The sequence below is a fragment of the Anser anser genome (genome assembly GCF_964211835.1).
Source record: "Anser anser genome assembly, chromosome: 5".
Taxonomy (NCBI): Eukaryota; Metazoa; Chordata; class Aves; order Anseriformes; family Anatidae; genus Anser; species Anser anser.
Window position 1 is genome coordinate 9,134,252 of NC_139725.1, and position 18,066 is coordinate 9,152,317.

The 18,066-nt window shown below is 36.6% G+C and overlaps 1 protein-coding gene across 7 annotated transcripts in view; it reads left to right on the top strand.

Moving 5' to 3' along the window:
- KCNA4 (potassium voltage-gated channel subfamily A member 4) overlaps positions 1–18,066 on the top strand; it is a 123,223-nt gene that overhangs the window by 93,850 nt on the left and 11,307 nt on the right. For all 7 annotated transcript variants that reach the window (XM_083838910.1, XM_083838911.1, XM_083838914.1 and 4 more), the window contains one exon: positions 5,885–6,027. The gene's annotated coding sequence lies outside the window, so the exon portion shown is untranslated. The remainder of the gene's footprint in view (positions 1–5,884; positions 6,028–18,066) is intronic.

An 18,066-nucleotide genomic window follows, 5' to 3' on the forward strand; every position in this document is an offset into this window, starting at 1 on the left:
AAGATCTGGAAAAGAACATGTGATGATGGGTCGAGGGCAAGGTAAACATAAAAGTGCCATCTGTATACATTCTGTCCACATTTTCTGACCAAGCAAAGTTACAGGTCAGGTGTAGATCATCCTCATAGTGCTTAGGAAGAGTTCTATTTGGAGTTGATGCTTATGCACAAGTCTGTAACATATTTTTACTGGTGGTCTGTCCGTTTAAGCATGAAAGCACATAAACAGGCTGAACGTGAGAAAAGGCTCAGACCTTTACTTTGCAAAGTAGACGAACCTGCTGTTGGGTATGCTTGCAAATAAGTGAGTATGGGGGGAAAAAGTAAGCAGCTTGCTTGCTACAAGAATGACATTATTTGTTACAAGAAGAGTCCAGTTTAAATTTATGCCTTTGCCAGCCAGTGGAGAAGAGGAAAAGGCTTGTATGTGAGTCACGCGCTATACATCACTGAGCACCTCCTCGGGCAGTGCACATCATATAGCGGCATGCTTCACTTGTGTCTGTATGCTTAAAGACACAGCCAGCCCTGTGGTCACAAATGGAATCTTTTGTAAGATTAAAAGTTTATGACTGTTACTAAAAAGGTGGCAGGTTGGAGGCCTGAAGCACCAAATGAATATGGTACAGCCAGTTCAATTTTCGCTTCGTTTAATATGGCTCAGTTCTGACTATACTGGCAATCTTTTTGACCTTGACTTGCTGCAAAAAGGAAACCCTCATTTTCCGTTAAGTTGAAGGCAAATACGTTCTTAAAAATGTTTATTTTTGTCAGATTTTTCACAGAATCACAGAATTGTCTAGGTTGGAAGTGACCTCCAAGATCACCCAGTCCAGCCTCTTACCTAATACTAACAAGTCCTCCACTCAACCATATCACTAAGCTCAACATCTAAACATCTCTTAAAGACCTCCACGGATGGTGACTCAACCGCTTCCCTGGGCAGCCTATTCCAATGCCTAACAACCCTTTCAGTAAAGAAGTTCTTCCTAATATCCAGCCTAAACCTCCCCTGGCGCAACTTTAGCCCATTCCCCCTTGTCCTGTCACCAGGCACGTGGGAGAACAGACCAACCCCCACCTCGCTACAGCCTCCTTTCAGGTACCTATAGAGAGCGATGAGGTCGCCCCTGAGCCTCCTCTTCTCCAGGCTGAACAACCCCAGCTCCCTCAGCCGCTCCTCGTACGACTTGTTCTCCAGACCCCTCACCAGCCTCGTTGCCCTTCTTTGGACTCGCTTGCACACCTCGATGTCCTTCTTGTAGCAAGGGGCCCAAAACTGAACACAGTACTCGAGGTGCGGCCTCATCAGAGCCGAGTACAGGGGGACAATCACTTCCCTAGACCTGCTGGCCATGCTGCTGCTTATACAAGCCAGGATGCTGTTCGCCTTCATGGCCACCTGAGCACACTGCTGGCTCATATTCAGCCGACTATCAACCAATACTCCCAGGTCCTTCTCTGCCAGGCAGCTTTCCAACCACTCATCTCCCAGCCTGTAGCGCTGCTTCGGGTTGTTGTGCCCCAGATGCAGGACCCGGCACTTGGCCTTGTTGAACTTCATGCAGTTGGCCTCAGCCCATCGGTCCAGCCTATCCAGATCCTCCTGCAGAGCCTTCCTACCCTCGAGCAGATCGACACACGCACCTAACTTGATGTCATCTGCAAACTTACTGAGGGTGCACTAGATCCCCTCATCCAGATCATCGATAAAGATATTAAAGAGGACTGGCCCCAGTACTGAGCCCTGGGGGACTCCACTAGTGACCGGCCTCCAACTGGATTTGGCTCCATTCACCACAACTCTCTGGGCCCGGCCATCCAGCCAGTTTTTAACCCAACGAAGCGTACGCCAGTCCAAGCCACGAGCAGCCAGTTTTTTTAGGAGAATGTTGTGGGAAACGGTGTCAAAAGCTTTACTGAAGTCTAGGTAGACCACATCCACAGCCTTTCCCTCATCCACCAAGTGCGTCACTTCGTCATAGAAGGAGATCAGGTTCGTCAAGCAGGACCTGCCCTTCATAAACCCATGCTGACTGGGCCTGATCGCCTGCTTGCCCTGTAAGTGCTGCGTGATGACCCTCAAGATAATCTGCCCCATGAGCTTCCCTGGCACTGAGGTCAAACTAACAGGCCTATACTTCCCCGGGTCTACCCTCTGACCCTTCTTGTAGATGGGCGTCACATTTGCTAGCCGCCAGTCGACTGGGACCTCCCCTGATAGCCAGGACTGCCGATAAATGATGGAAAGCGGCTTGGCCAGCTCCTTCACCAGTTCTTTCAGTACCCTTGGGTAGATCCCATCCGGCCCCATCGACTTGCGTACATCCAAGTGCTTTTAAATTTTTTATTTTTGCTAACACAAAATGTTAACATTTTGTCCCACTATAATCCAATGGGACTGCTCACATGAATGAGTTTATTTGGATATAGCTATTTTCACAGTACTGAGTCTTTTGAAATCAACTGAATATCTGAATTGAAAGTCATCATGAGATTCTTTGATGGTATGGATTGATTCTATTCTGCTTCTTCTGTGAAGACTGAATGAAAGCAGAACTTTCAAACTTAAGTCTTATGTGTCTTTTTTGATGGTAGCTGTGGAAATTCAAAATGTAACTGGTTCTTCAGGAATTAATGAAAGTTCCTGATGGCACAATTATTATTGAGAGCAGAGCAATTTGCTGTACTGTGAGTGGAGCAAATAACAATAGCTCTTTACATTTCTCCAATATTGATAATGTATTTGCACCAATTTCATGTGAAATTTTTTCCTCTTTGTCATGGTTTTATTTTTTCCACAGTTGTATTACACAACAATTATTAGTTATATCTTCTGTATCTTTTCAAAATATACAGCAGATTCAAAGCCAGGCAACAATTTGGCATCAGTCAGGAATAACAAAGGATCATCTTACAGTTGCCAAATGTGTCGATGATCTCAGTCCAACAAGAGATAGAAATCAATCCCTTTTCACAACATACCTCAGTTTTGACAGATTTTGTACATCATCTCAGAAGAAAGTTTGAAGAGTAAAATGGAATGAAGGCTGTTTCATGTGCTGATTTCTGTTTCTCAGAATTAGGTTTGTGAGAAAAGGTTAGAAAAGGTAGAGGCTGGTATGGCTCAAAATGTACCATATAATCACCTACTGTGCAGAGTATCAGTGCAACTATATGTATAACAGGAATATAATCAATTATCTTTACAGCTATAATCAGTGTAACTCAGTACTAAACTGGAATATTTGAATTAGTAAATATATTGCGAAAACTCCCCATATAGTTAATTTAAATTTTCAGCAGGCGTTAATTCATTGTGGAAATCCCCTATAGATAAATTCAAACAATTAGGGTATTGTTCAACATTCTCAACAGCTTTTAAGTAACAGAAGAAAACGAGAAAAAATGGAGCTTGATTACAAATAGCAGAAAAAGATTTAGCAGTGGTGATATTAATTTTTTCTAGAGGTTGATGACTTAAGTTATAAAAATACAACAGGTCTGAAGATGAAACCAAATTCAGAGATCACATATGATCAATACATTTAATTGAAAATTATCTTTTCCTCTTAAGGAAGAAGGTTCCATTACTTCTGCTGGGCATGGGTATGTGTCTCAGAAGAATATGACTCGGTTTCAAAATTTCTTGCATCAAATCTTGATTTATGAATGAAAAATTACTAAGACATATTTACTAATAATTTTGGGGTTGTGTACCACCAAAAAAGTGGGAGGGAGAGTGGAGCAAGCTTTCACTAATGCCTTGAACCCTCTAGATGAATTTTTATGCTGTTACTAATTGTTACTATTCAGTTGCTTCCTGTTCCACTTAAGACAGTGTTGAGTAATGTGAGAATGAGAAAACGGTACTGCAGAATTTAAGTGGGAGAAAAAAAAGATACACATCTCAAAAAAAATATAAATCCATTGTGTTTTGTAACTTCAAAGGTTCAATTAAGTAACTGCGATAGTAAAGCTTGAATTTTTCCAATTCAGGCTTCTAAGCCAAAGCAGTTACTGGAGGAGGTAGTAAGAATTCCCTTTCTAAGAGCCACAGGATTTCCTAGTTTTGTAAAGTTTTTGTCTGTCATTGCGCATGTAACAGAAACGGAAGTGTGAGCCAAGTAAGTGAGTGAAGATGGAATTAAGAAAGACCTGTAAGTACTTTGGAGTTCCAAATCCACATCGTTGCTATTCAGCATAAATTAAAATACTCAGAGGTTAGTATTTACAATACATGATCCTGAGCCAAAGCAATCAACAGGAGACTGTGGTACAAGCTAACAAATTCATTACTTGTTACTTCTTTCCTACATTTAGTTCAGGAACAATCTGAGAATAATGAATGTAAATGAATATAAAATGTTTTCTTATGTGGTTGGAGTTCAAAGAGAAAATAGAGTGTAAATGACTGAATATAAACAGACACCTGAAAATCTTGTTGAGAAACTTAAGGGACTTCTACTTCATAGCTGCAATTGATGAAATCTGCAGAAGTTTTACCAATGGTGTGCAAAAAGGCATGGGTGCCATCAACTGGCTTGAAAATTGAATATATGCAGCCTGAAGAATTCAAACCATTTTTGAGGATAGATTGTGTGGTAGTTTTTAGGTATCATCAGTTGTTTATGGATCACTTAGTTCCATGATACAGAGTCCTTTTATCTTTAAAATTCTGTTTTTTTCAATCTCATCTTCAATCTTCTTTTAGATGATCTTTATCTAAAAAGAAATAGAGGACAAAAATGGAATTATCTTATATAAGAGATGGTCCTCATACAGGTTTTAGTGGAATTTGAGCTACTTAAGCCTTGTGCTGAGATTGATTCGTGGGTTAAATTTCATACTTTGTGAACGATCTTTACTAACTGTGATTATTTTGCATTTACTTGACTAAGCATATGAGAAAACACTTCTATTGTGACTATGTGAATAAGTGCACATTTTAATACCTGTAATTATGCACCCATGTGATTTTAAAGTTCTGTCCTCTTGAAGATTGCTTCCAGTAAAACTAATAAATGCATAAATCTTTGTAGAGAAAAAATCCGAGAAGAATTTGTGTGTTTCTCCACAAAACTTGACTGGGAATCAGAGTGGAATTCATGGTCCTTTCTTAGTAGCATTTGTTTATTGCTTGCTTTGATTTCTTCCAACGTTTAAAACACTTATGTGCTGCTACAAACAATTATATACTTTTGTGGTTCTTAAGTCATATGATGTATACATTCTGACGATCTATCGAAAAGAAAAGAAAAGGAAACAGTAGTTTTCTGTGCTCAGAGAATACATGTGACATCTGGGAGGCAGAGTTCAAAGGATTAAGGTGTGGAGAACCAAACCTAGCATAAGGGAGACATCATTGTTTTATTCATTTCTTTGTAATGCAACAGTACAAACCAGAAAAGTAAGCAAGCAATTTTTATTTAAGCAATAAGTAAGCAATTTTTATTTTTAAAGAAGATTAAATGTTGTTTTTACCATGGATTTGTCCCTGCTACCTACCTCGTTGCTGATTTTTCTTTTAATCTTTTTTACATTTGCTTTCCTGTGGAATCTAATCAACCTGAAGTTCATCTCAGGAGACAGATTCAAAAGCTTGAGTTTTGTGTCCGTTTTTGATGGTCTGAGTGGTAATCCAATTAGATTTCTGTTTATTCTTAATGAATTTAAGCCTTATCTATATTACAACTGCTGAATAAATATCTTGAGGTATCTACCAGTTAGATTGACCATTTTTAGCTCTTATATTTTATATACCTGTGTCTATATGATGGAGTTCAAATAGAACATTTCAGTTAATTCTGAACAATTCAGTTAATTTCAGACTGATTGAAACATATTTTTCTGAGCATGCTATGCTGTTATCTTTGTCTTTGCAGGGCCACCTTTTTTGCTCGGCAAAGTAGACATCATTGCTTCCCTGGTTCCAAAGATGATGGAGTTTCTGCACTTCGTAAAGAATTTCTCAAGTTTGTGTTGCATATCTTCTGAAAAAAAGTTCCTCAAGGACTAGAGCTCAACAGTAAGCTGTAATTAGAGATATAAATAAGTAATTTTTGTAGTATTTGACCTAATGGTACCCTTACTAATATGATGTGTAAGTCAGATTTAATTTGATTGAGTTGATGGGGTTAAATAATGATCTCACCTTGAAAATGGCCTAAGTTACTATACCACTCAGGGAGAAAAAGGATATATTTTGACTGATAATCTAAACCCATATCTTATACATTTATTTTCTTATGTCTCTTGTAATGAAGCACTGTATCACAAACAATAGTCTAACATCACTGAAAGGGTAATTAATTTATAGCTAGAAAACACAACAAAATAAACTTGTGACCACTATGTAAATTGCATTTCTTTGATGTGGATATGAAAGTAAATTCAGCATTACTGTAATAAAGACTTTTTTTAAACAAAATAACATGTTGCTTAGGCTTCATAGTTAGAAATACAAATGTAAATTACTCCATTCAGTATGTTGGCTTTAAGGACTATACATATCTGTGTAGATAGCCACTATCTATTTTTCCAAATTAATCGGATATAGAACTTTTCTGCAATGGCTACAAACCTAGCCCATTTGTCACAAAAGTGCTTGCCATTGCATTTTTTTAACATGCTACAAAGATGAACAGCTACATGATCTTAAATAGATCAAAGAAAACTTCATTTAATATGCTTTATGAAGATAGAAGGGAAACCATGGAAACATATGTATGTATGTACACGTGTATATATAGTTGAGAGGGAGAGTTGTTTTATTGGACAAGGGAACATTTTTCCATAGCACAAAACTTCTGGTAGTATTTATCTATGTATAGAAACACTTCTTTCCAAATGAACTATCTAGCACATCTTTACAATATTAGGACCCAAATCTGGAGGGATAGGAACTTTGGGAGCACATTTTTCTTTCCCTGAGGATAAAATTCTCTTTAAATCCAAAAGGTTTCTGTGTTTCTTTTACTCTGAATGCACTGAAGATTCATGTTGCTGCTAAAGGTACCATGTAAGACAAAGTCCTTTTCACAGTTATTGATGAAAAAACAGGTCTTTTGTTGTCCTTCTACTCAAAGTCTGATTCTTCATTGCACTGGCAGGAATTTTAGGGCTGATGATGCTTTGTCTTGCATGTGCACTTTACTCCTCACTGTAACTGTGTTCATGCATGTTTTTACCCTTATTTGTTTCATTGAGATTTTGCTCCTGAATAATATATATATATTTTTTTGAAATACAATTCATGGCTAATCCTGAAGATTTAATCTTGTTAAAAAACAAAACAAACAAAAAAAAAACACACCACCACCAACAAAACACACAACAACAACAATAAAAACCCTTGATGGAATATCTTAAGAATACTTCTTGCCCTAGGATTGCACAGCATTGGTTGCTGATGATGGTAAATGTAGTGGTAGCTTAGTGGTAGCTTAAGATCAAGACACAAGGAGGTAGGCATCAAATGAATTTGAGAAAAAGTGGTACTTAATCAGCTAGTTATCATTAGCAACACATTCATGTAATGACAAGCTGTTTCCCTTTCATGTATTTTCTTTGAATTGCTATATGATTATGTACTTTGAAAGCAGAAAATCAGAAATTGTGGAAAGTGAAACTAATTCCCAGCATCTCTTAGAATTCCAGTGAAACCCCACCTGTAGTGCTACAAACTCATCTCTTAGTGAAGTGGAATTGCATGTGCCATTTAGGTTTGTTTTACAAAGCTGTAACTGTTAAGCTGGTGCTTGGACCATGCTGGAAGAAAAATGAGTGTTACAGAAAAAATTACATACATAGTAAATGCTCTTTTTTCAGCCTATTTTTAGGCCATGTCATTGAAAATAAATATCTGCTTTCTTCTAAAAATTAAAATATACACAAACAGAGAACTTAAGTGAATAGGTAGGGTGTTGCAAACTCCAAGAAACTTGCTCCCCACAGGAACGCTCTCTGTTGGATTTCCCTCCACAGACTTCATAATGTCTGAATACAGACACAAAGATGAAGGTACCATTTGGCTAAAGTGAGGTTTGAGCTTGACAAACCATTTGCTACTTGTGTCATAAATGATGAGCTGTATTTACACAATCTGCAATTAGTTCCAAATTATTCATTAAGCAAAGTTAAGAGAGCAATGAAATGTTTAAATCACGTACCATCTGCTTGTCTGCCAGACCTGATTCATGTAGTACACATGGGAGAACTGGGATTTCGACCACCAGTCTTCACTTTCTCTTCCCACACTGGGAGAGAGAAAATATGGCTCCTTGTATTTTTAAAACAGCGTTAAACAGTTTGTCCATTTCAGCCTGAAAGGAAACCAAAGAAAGTCATTTTGAAAGGTAGCCAGACAGCTCCTGCTGATATACTTCAGAGGTGAATGGATGTTTGAACAGTGCAATGGTCTGAGAAAACCTATGTGGCTTGCACTGCAGCCTGCTTACTATGTGCCGCGGATGGTTTCCTTATGTTGTGTGTTGTGTGTTCCCGCCCATTGTCCTTTGGCTGGTTTATGCTATATTGAATTAGCCTGTATAGGGCACGTTACAAACATATATAAAATTGCTTCATCTGCGATCCTTGAAAGCCAATACCTAGAGGTTGTGAAGAGGCTGAAGTATTTCCCTGAATTTGTCCTTTCATTTAGGCTTTAAAGACCTTCATAGCTCTGTTTGCTCTTTATTTCATAGAAACTTTTCAGTGCATTCAGATGTTAGTAGCTTGCTTTTACTGTGCAGTTTTGATCATGGCATGGATGAACATAGCCATTATTTGAACCTGGGTAACCCTCTGAAGTTTTTGTAAGTGTAGAGATATGAAGAAAATTTTTACCAAGTGTCTGCAACATTTTTGTGGATCAACTGAATCCTAGAAATCCGGTAGCTAGAGATAGGAAGTTTATAAAACTAAGGAGAATATTTAATCTCATTTTGCTATGTCCTCACAATCCTAAACTAACATTGGGTTAGAGTCCAAGTTCTAGTCACGTTCCCATAGTACGTTATGCTTCCTGTGTAACCTCAGAAAGCCACTTATCTTATAGTAGGAAAATTTAGTTAAAGAAAAGTTGAGGTTCAAAGGATTATTTTAACCTCTGAGGAATGTTGTAAAGACAACTACTTATAGATTTTTGAAATGATAACGGATTACAGCAGTGGTTGCCATATAAGTAATTGAGCTGCCCTACAAACACAATACCATCAAAGTCTTTCAATGCCTACAGTTCTTGAGTTCAAAGTGACTATCTTTTCATTCTCAATGGGAAAATTATTAAACTTATCTCAAGCCTCCTATTATAGGTGCTTGCCTTGCCAGCATACTGTGAGAGGTAATGAGTAGTTTTGTATTTTGTGTACAAAAAGTACATGCTCACTTACTAAGTTTGTATGTTTGCCCTAACTGCATTTCAGCTGCAAGAAGTGGCTTCATCAAGCAAATAATGCAAATTGAGTAGGAAGAAAGTGAGTAAGAGAAATAAAGAGGAGGGTATATCTGTATATCACAAAGACACAGCTGAAAGTCTACCATGAATACGAAGAACTTCAGTTTCAATAACATCTTAAAGCAAACTTCCAGATGAATTAACTAAAATAAACAGATACCAGTATGATACATGACTGCATTTTTAAAACTCAGTTCTTAAGAGATATCACTAGGAAGCCTTTATGATGAAAAGCTAATCTGATCCTGAAAAACACCTCAAGTAACTGTAACTTAGGGGCTGTTTTGTTAGTCTAGCTTCCTGTCTAGAACCTGAGGCCACTTAATAAAACCACTTTAATTCCTAGATATTACGTTATTCCAAACTTGTTGAATTTATATGCTGCTCTGCCAAATATCTGCATAGACATTTATTTATTTATTTACATGTATGAAAGCACAGTATTCTAGGTAATCAGAAAAATAGTGAAGCAGGATTTCTATACTAATCATGTTACAAAATACTTTTCCTTTTAAAACATGTTCTGTTTTGGTGAGTCTTGCATTTGTGATTTGCTACAAATCCTTCTGCTAACAGTGGAAATTTAGGTGATGCGAGGGCTTCAGAACTGGAACTTAATTCTTATAGCAGCTTTGTAAAATGTAAAATCAGAACAAGAATGCAGATAATAATTTCCTCAATTCTTCTGTCATTACATGCAGAAGTTAAAATCTCTCTTTCAAACCCATTTCTGTCTGTAATATGCTGCCTCATCTTATAAAGGTCTCATCTTTTAAAAAGTAAAACAAGTAAGCAAAATGTGGCCTAAGCATGATGTTTGAAAGAGAATGTTTGTCTAGTTTTCCTCTAAAGGAAAGCTTCTAGTAAGAACAGCACTACACTAGACCTACTGTTTTTGTTGTTGTTCTTTTCTTTTCTTTTCTTTTTTTTTTTGAAAAATAGCAAAACTATTTTAAAACTTTTTTTTCATACTTTTTGACAAATGCCGTAGTTTCTACTATAGAAAATCCCCCTCAGGATGGTATAAAATGGACAGACTTTCTCTTCAGAAAAGCTTTTAAATTATCTTTTCTCTTATCCCCAACTCAAATATCCAACACATGAACAACAAGCTGCAACATGTAGCTTACTTACGCAGCAGATTGCAATTTAGTGTGAAGTACCCAACATGCAGAATAAGGGTTTGCTGCTGCTATGCTAAGCTATTTTATTTCATCTAACTCTTCTCTCTGTACTATGCTGTGTCTAACCCGCGTTCTTTTAAATGAGCGTTTTACTTTGCAATTGTGAATGGAGGATATGAAGCAAAGAATTCCGGAGATACCAGTGTTCATATTGCTGCAACAATCATCCTTGGATGAGTTGGTTTCAAGTAACGTGTGCTTTTTGTAGCTCTAGCTAAGTTATAATGTTGCCTTATGATTGTGCTTGTGTTGATTATAATTGGATTGCCAATTGCTGCCAGGTTGTACTAAGTGCATCACTAAAAAACAAATTTCTGCTAATTTATTCTTGTACTTGGCTCAGGCTCAACATTTCTGATGATTTCTTCTTTTTGCAGTCACGTTTGGCCCAAACAGGATTTGAAATGTAATGCATACGGAGTCGTCCATAATGAATTCCTTCCTCCCCATAGAATTTCAGAATACACCACCTCTGGAAAAACTATTCTCTCTCTTTTTTGCATCAGGTTCTTTTCCACACTCAAACTAAATTTTCGTTTCATATGTTCTTGACCACAGTCAGAATTTATTTCTGGGCTATCTTGATCTATACTTTCTTTTAAAAGATTTACCACATCATAGCTCTGCTTCTCTCGCTGCTTGTTACTCATCAGTAAATGCTGTAGGGTCGTGTGACATTTCCTCCAAGACTTTCTCTAATACTGCATCTTGTTCTTTTAAAACTGAACAAGAAATACTCTCTCAGGGGCTGTGGTTTTTTTGGTCCTTATTTTACTCTCAGGTCCTCTCTAGGAGCATACATCATTTTACGATCTCTGTGGTTAGAATGTAGCTGTCAATTAGATAGTCTCATAAATAACAAGTGAACTAGAAGAGGATAACATAGCCACAAGCTAGAAGAGGTAAACAAAACACCAGAAGTATCACTGTGGATACAATGTGGTAGGGGCTGAAACTGAAAAACATCTACTTCAATGTACAAAACACTGCATATTAAAATTTGTAGGGACAACTAACATATTTTATCATGGGATGGCCAGAAAAGTACACAGAGGTGCACAAATTCTTACACAGGCATGTGCTTTTGAAAACTTCATTTTTTTTCCAGGTATGGTCCAATTATTTCATCCAGTACTCCCTCACCATTATGTCGTGACTTAAATCTTGACTACCATACAAATGCTATGGCAGACAGCACTACAACAGAATACTGTTGGCATGTGAGAAATTTCCACTAATATTTGGAATCATAAATGAATTTCAGCCAAGAGATTTGGAGGAAAAATCAAGAGCTATAATGCAGTTTCTCAGGAAAAGGCATGACGTTTTGGTGTATTTTCACTGTGGCATTTCAGTCTTTTGTTTTAGTCTGTACAGCTGAATTTTTCTTGCTTGTGACATTCTGCTCAGTGTAGTATAAGTAGATGTTTCAAAATATAATAAATCTCATGAGTATCCTTTGGATGAGGATGGACTTTATCAGCTGAAGGTTTCAACTGTCTTCATCTGCTTTTGTTAGCTACAAGTAGATGCTTCCATAATATTTTTTTCGTCAAGTTCCATTGGAAAGTCAAAGGAATGTAAAACAATATCTTAAGACTTACCCTATATGAGTTTACCATAAACACTTGGGAAAAAATTGAAAATTGATTTGGTGGTGTTTTTCGCTTGAATGCAATACTTGACTATTGTACTGCTTAGTTAAGCTACTTAAAAACTTAAAAGTAATCATGTGATAGTGGGTAGTAACAACCCTGATAGTTGAGTAAAACAGTTGTTAAATGCTACCTGTGCTTGACATTACCTGTCAATTCAGTGCAAAAATAAAGCTATTAAAGAGGCCATAGGAATAAAACTTAGGAATTCCAGTGTTACCCTCGTATCAAATGAGGCTTAAAAATCATGGGTATGGGTAATATGAAATGAAGGTTTACCATTAAAAAAATTGGCATGAATTATAGCATTATAAAAAGTTTCATCAGGAAGCTGACCTGAAGGGACAAAGAACGCTATAGCCAAGGAAGAATTTGAGGACAATTTCAGGGCTCTGAATTACAGGTGAGAGTAGGAAGAACCAACCATTGCATGATGTGTATCCTTAGAGAAGTGCATCTTGCCAGAGAGATGAAAGGGGAGTTTAATTATGGGAAATGGACAGTAGGCAGAATAGGTTTAATTGCTGATTATTTTAGAGAAGAAGAAAAAAAAAAAGCTTACTAAAAGAACTGTATAATTATGCAAAAAAGGAAACTGTTTGATTACTGATAAGGAGAAAAAAAATGCACATGTTTTTCTAAAGTGAGGTTATTTTTTGTTTGTTTTTTTTTTTCCTCCGAGGATTTTCTGATATTTGCCATTAGCAAAACAGGCCTTTTATATTTGCATTCACCACCTTATTTGGAAGATGTTTCTTAATGCTGCCATTTGGACTATGTTGGTCATTGTTTTTATCGTGAAGTTCACAGATACAATGAATGTATTTTTAAAGATTTTTCATTGAGTAGACTACAGCCTGGTGGTAGAACCTCTCAGTTCTGCAGGGGTGTTCAGGTGTAGTGCCCCTGAGAATTGTTCAGACTTTTTGGTAAAGTAAAAGGTGGGAATTAGTATTTTTTATTGTTTTTATGTGTTAATGTAGGATATATTATGTTTTTCATGTTTTTGTTTCTTTGTGCTGCCCCAGAAAAACGTTTGGAAAAAAGTGGTAAATGTACAACGAGCTAATACTTGAAAATGAGGTAGTCTGCTGAAAATCAGGCACATTTTAGAAGCAGGAACATGTCTTTTCAAAAGAAGTGAGAAAGATAATGGTTTAATGTCAATGAGAAAGATTTTAATAAATACTAGTTTCCTAGCAAAAGTTGCAGAAGACAGAAGATTGCTGCTGAATGACCGCATATCATGATGCTAAATATAAAATACTAAGTAGTTATCTTTGTCCTGGCATCTCTCTGAATTTTCAAAACATTTTTTTTTTCATAAAGGATTAACATTTTTTCCATCAAAACAGCAAGGCGAAGTAAGAGTCAGAATTTTGAATTTAATACAAGACTGTAACAAGAAAACCTGCTGGAACAAAAAGCCATCAAATGTCATTTTGTAAGTTATGGTCCAGTGGAAACTGAACTGCTTTGCACTTGTGCAAATAATGTTAATATGACAGGAAATGGAAATGCATGATAATAATTTGTTACATAGAGCTCTGCAAAAATAATTATAGACAAATTCCTATTGTCTGAGAAAGAAGAAAGATGCCGAGTTCCATAGGCGTTTTGAGTTAGTTGCAGCACAGTTAAGCAAGGACTATCAGGATCTGCCAAAGTAAAAGAGGTATTAGTTCCACAAAATTAATCGCTTCTTTTCATAAAGAAGATACATGTTTGTTTATCTTGTTGAATCACAGTCCTAGTGCAATATGTAGAAAGTGCTAAAATACCACAAACACACTGTGTAAATCTCAGTAAAATGAATTAAAGGATGGCATAAATACCTTTTAAAGGTTAACTTTCTTGTCACCTGTAAACAAAAAACAGACTATTTATGTGTGTAGTGGGTCTTTAGTTTGTCATAATCTAAATTGCTGTAGTCAGAATATAATTGCTACTCTATGAACTTTGCAATCATCTACTTTGTTCATTGGGGTAATTTAAGAAGGAAAGCTGATAGGAAAACCAATTATGATTTCCCTAGATAATGGACATTTTAATATCAGATTTTTTTCAACTAGTTTGACATAGTGCATTGTTAATATAAAGAAAGTTCCAGAACTGCTTAAAAAAACTTATCTGTCAGGCATTTGCTCAAATGTAAAACAACATTTAGAACTCCCACTCTGCTGAACCGAGGCTTTATAAATTACCCCATAAAGCTAGTAGTTGCTCATTTATCTGTCTTCCTAGATAAAGATAGGTAATGGACTCTTGCATATAGAAGCAAAAAGAAAACTCTTTTCTTTATTTGTGGTTAAAGCAAGGGATTGTTTTGACTGCATTCAGAGAAAGCTATTATCAGGATCTACTCACTTTCTGATCATTAGAATGCTAATTCCTACCTTCAGCTATTCGAGGTTTATACTGGACTACCTTAGCCCCCTTTAGCTTGATATTCAGCTAACCCTTGTTTTTCCCTTTGCCATTGCCAGCAAGAGCAGTATGCAAACTAAGAATTTAAGATATACAAATTATCTCTGTGAAACATTTATGTTTTGTTTTTAAACCACAGTTGGAATTCATGCCATATGTGGGGAGGGGACTGGGGGAGAGGCAAAGATTAAGGCATGATCCTATATCTTTTTGAGAAATGTTTTTGCTCCCACAGGTGATTCACCTATCATGTTCTGTCATTTAGTAATTCCATGGATGCACAAAGGAAACCATCAGAGAACTGTGAGCTGGGTGGTTTATGCCCCTGCATGTGTGTGTCCGTATACCTGCACATACACAGACACCAGAAAAGTACCAATTCCACTTGGCAAAAGAGTGGGAGATGTGTTAGACTTCTCTTGAATTGGCTGAAATTTTTTGTATGTTTATACCGAAGAGGTCTGAGTATAGATTTCAGCTCCAGATATAATGAACACAGATTTAGATTGTTCAGACCCCTTTGTTTGGAGTGCATTTAAGGCTGTTTGATGTAATCAAACCACATTGTCAGAACAAACATTGTAGTTCGTTTTTACACTTTTCATTTTAAAATTCTTGACAGTAGTTAAATTGGTAAACTTCATGGTTTTGATAAATATTTGTATTAAGAAATAATGTATATCTGTGCATTTGAAACTGAAATATAAAGGAACCTTGAAGTTCAAGCCAAACTTGATGCTAAGATTCATTTCTTTCCTTGATAATCTGTAAAAGAAATTTTGCTTAAAATTGGGCTTGACCTTGCTGAACTGGATGAATCCAAGCTATTTTTGAGGACACATGGTTGGCGTTTGGAATTTTTAATTGCCAATACATACAACTGTAAAGCAATCTTGGTGTTTTAAGGAGAACATCTAAAGCAAGTTAAAATTGGGAGTGAGGTGAACATTGTGTTGGTGTTGTGTGTTCTGTCCTGAGTATGAGTGCTCAAGACTTTTTCATCATGACTAATACATTTACCACAGAGGTATAGTCTAATCTGATTCATGTTTCTTTCTAAATGGGATACCCCGTGAAAGGATCACATTTCCAAATCCATATCTCTTCAGTTTGTTTGATTTCTGCGTGTGTACCTCAAAAAAAAAACCACCCTAATTTTGTGCAGACTGATGGATGTTAGAATAAAAGACCTTGGCAAAAGGGATGTATGGTGTGCTTTGTCCATCTGATTCATGCATGCCATCCAAAAAAGTAGTTACTATGTCAAGTCTGGTTGTGACAGACACAAGTTAGGCACCACAGGTTTGACAATCACCAAAACTGCAGGTATCTCTGTATAGTCTTTATTTATAACCGATATGTATTTTAACTTACAGCTTTGAACAAGACATACCAATGAACTTCATTAGTTTTTCAGTCTGAAGCCTGCATATGTGGTGATAATCAGCAAGATTAACTGGAGCTGTCACGTTAAATATATCTGTGTTAAAGTAAATACTTTAATGTATATGAGTTAACTCCTGAGAAAGTGATCTCATTCAGGAATAAAGTAGCACTAGTTGGCTTACTTATTTCAGTACAAGCACTAATCACGGCATCTTTAAGTTCACTTCTCTTACTGAAGTGCTAGCTGAGTTTTACAAACATATTAGTCTCTGTAGGACTCATGAAGTAATCACTGATCCTTCTCACCTTCCAGATCAGAAGAGAGACATAAAAGGACAGCAGTGACCAGAAATGTAGCTTGTTGCTTTTCGTGTGGTTTGGCTGTGGTTAAAGAAAGAAACTTGGTTTCTAGAGTACCTTCATTAGCACTAAATTCATTCTCTGTTTTATGGCAAGTGTCTGAGGAAACTCATCATTCTTCCCTTTCTTTCAGGAAAGGAAAAAATATAAAATGTTATTTTCTACAATTTTCGTAGAACATCTGAAGGCAGCTGCCTAAAGTGTGCATGGCAGAGAGGATGTCAAACCTTTTGTGATAAAAGTTGTGGTGTACTAGATTTTTATACATTATTTCTCTTGGCTTTTACCTTATTATAACTGCTTATGGATGTTGCTGAACATGAGTTTGACTTGTAAAGATCATTTTAATCAGAAGGTACCCTATTCCTGTAACAGCTATCTACTTATTTTATAACTATAAGTATCTGAAATTATTTTACCTAAGAGAGTGCATATTCAACAGATTAGAAAGACAATGGTACGGTAACACAGCCAGCACACCATATATGTATATTTTTGGAGGGGGAATAGCTTCAGTCTAGCTTCAAGTTGATATCTTTACTTGCAGTGAGAAGCTGTTATATTGTTAGCCCGGTGACTGTGTGCAATATTCATTGATAATTCATTTCATACTATGTTTAGATATTGGTGCAGACAAATATGATTAATGTTCAGGGCACAGTTAGCGCAGAGTATGTTTTTGCAACTGACACAAATAATCCCTTGAGTGAGATACTACTATATTCACATGGAGAATGTTGTTAAGCTCTGAGTCTGGTTAGGTAATCTAAGAGTCTCTTTCAGTTACCAGAGAGGAATTTATAGCCCATTTTGAGGTCAGAAACCTTGCTGATTTCTTCAGCAGTAGGCTTTTTTGCCAATAAGGTTGGAGAATTATGTTGACAAAATGAGAATCCATTTACAACTTGATTCCTAGTGGATTCACATGAGGGATAGGTGTCTAATAGCTTTATGTGCTGGTTATACAGATCCACGTGGGGAATATTAACTAGTCCTTACTTCAGTTGTATACGTAGCCTTGTATCCCACAGAGCAAGTTATCTGCTGGTTATTAAAGGTTCTAGTCCCAACTAATTTACTAAACAGAACTAATCCTGAACAATTCAGTGAGGCTTTTGACCTCAATATAGGAAAGAAATTAATCTGTGTTAGATTGAAAGGCTCTGGACTACCTGGGCCTTAGAACCGCTTACTTAACTCTCAAAATTTAGCAACACACTCATTAAGACTTTTGATCGTAGGCTTCCATGCTCAGTTTAACATTTGCATTAGAATTGGCACATCCTAATTTCTGACACAGAACTTTGACACAGGTAACGTGGCAATTTTTAAAAAGAGCTAAGCTTAATTCAATTTTCAGGATTGCATGAAATATAATTGTGTTCATAAAGTACAACTGGTATAATTTTTGGTCTCTGTGTGAAAACTCCTTTCTCTATTTGTATTCAACAATAGTTAATCAATGCCCAGAGACACCTAATAATAACTTGACAAGTGTTAACATGTTTATACACAGGTATGAGGAAATTTGATATAGTAAACTGCAGCTGAATAAAAAAAGATTGCTCAAAGTTTAGGGTTTGATAGAGAGTTTTTTA